We start from the raw sequence: 2,107 nt of genomic DNA, 5'->3' as shown, positions 1-2,107 counted from the left end.
CAGAAACTGAAAGAGAAATGGGAAAATCCACAATCACAGAGAAAGTCCATGATGCATGTCTCTCAATAAATGGTGGAAAAAATGGGAAAACTTCAAAAAAGTGACCAAATATGTGAACAAAACAATTAACAAATATGAGTAACTGAAGTCCATAAATGTCAGATAGCTCTTAAAGTCACATTTTTAAAGGTTATATGGAAAAATTTCTAAAATTAACTACATACTGGTCCATAAAACAAGAAACAGTAATTTCTGAATATTTAAAAATCATATCAAAGATGTACTCTGACCATCATGGAACTAGAACTGTAAATTATTATCAAAAAGATTAATGTAAAATTCCCAGATGTTTTGATATTAAACAATTATACTCACTATAATCTATATGGAGGAAATCAAATTACAATGTAAACTTAAAATATTTTAACCAAAAGATAATAGATTATCTATAGTTTCAAAAATATTTTCTATGCATAAAACTGTGCCATCTGAAAATCATGGCAGTCTTATTTCCTTCTTCTCAATCTTCTATATTTATTTTTCTTGCCACTGGTGCAATATTAAAGTTGTCATGTTAGTAGAAATTTAAGTAAAATTAAAACTTCAATGTAAAAGTGAAATACCTAATACATGCAGCGGAATGGCTAAAATGAAAGACTGATGATCTCAAGAGTTGACATGTGGAGCCCCCGCAACTTGCATATACTTCCTTGAAAATAACTGCTTTGGAAAGTTGTCTACATTATCTCATGAAACTTCACACTCTTAACATTTGATCCAACAATTCAATTCCTAGATGTGTACCCCAGAGGACTGAAAGCATACATACGTGCATCAAAAATATGTACAAGAAATTTTGTAGCAGCATTTGTTATTTATTTCAAACTGGAAATACCCAAAAGTCACTGGAGTGGATAAATTACTATTGTTATATTCATCAAATTAAATAACATATAGCACATTTATGGTACAAATGTATTTATAAGGAGTTCAAAAACATACAAAGTTAACCTATGATGATGGATCATGGTTATTCCTGGTGGGACTGCTAATGACTTAGATGTTGAAGAAGGTGGCCTTCTTGGGTATCTGGGCATATTTTGTTTTGATCTTGATAGTGATTACATGGATGTGCTCATTTTGTATTGTCTCTTATATTTCAATAATATACTTAAAAAACTCATCAGATCCTTGAAAACAGAGTGACATAATTTATCATTAAGATTCTAAAAGAAAATGTCAAGTCTAAACTGAAGATTCATGATCAAAATATCATCTGCCTCCAATTTTACCCGTAAATAAAATGTATGAGATGCATTTGAAAGCCAAACAATAAATTAGATTAAAATTTATTATCAAATTGCAATTAAAATCTAAAGATTAACCACCTATGCACAGTATAAATCAGGATAGAGTGTTTAAGTATTTGAAGAAAAACAATCTAGACATAATGAACCTTGAGGTAGTAAAATGTCAGAAATGATCACACACCTAGATTCAGATATCTGTAAAATATGTGGAATGAGACACTTTTCTTTTTATTCTAAATTGAAAGCAGAGCTGCTGAGTTTCCTTTATAGTTTTAAATATGTCACACTTATATTTTTCTTAAATCATACTTGAAAGATGGATTAAACATATGCTTATTTAAGCTGATTTTTGAATAATAATCTAGCAAAATATTTTTCCTTCATGTGTTGTCTATGAAATGCACAGAATGCCAAAACTGTTTTCCAGAAACTGAAGGCACTGTTGTGTAGTCTTCACAGGTCTGTGGAGGCTCGACTGCCTTCTGGATCTCTGGCTATCTCTGACATAGAAGCGTGACTCTCTCATCATGACAACAGTTAGTGATTAGCCATTGATGCTGGTAAAATCAAAACGAATGAATGATGTCAGATATTTCACCAACATCATCCGCTAAAGTGTTAAAGTTTAAAATGGTTTGGAGAAATCCAGAGAGACAGAATTTTGACTCTTTGAAAATGTAAATACTGTTCATTTTTAATATTAATATGTAAACATGTTTTGTAGTTGATAATAATAGCCTTTCAGTGATTTGTAATTATGAGAATCTATTAAGGTTCATCTCAGAGAAACAGAGACA

The sequence above is a fragment of the Urocitellus parryii genome, chromosome 4 (genome assembly GCF_045843805.1).
Source record: "Urocitellus parryii isolate mUroPar1 chromosome 4, mUroPar1.hap1, whole genome shotgun sequence".
NCBI classification, from domain to species: domain Eukaryota; kingdom Metazoa; phylum Chordata; class Mammalia; order Rodentia; family Sciuridae; genus Urocitellus; species Urocitellus parryii.
This window is presented reverse-complemented; position numbering follows the sequence as displayed.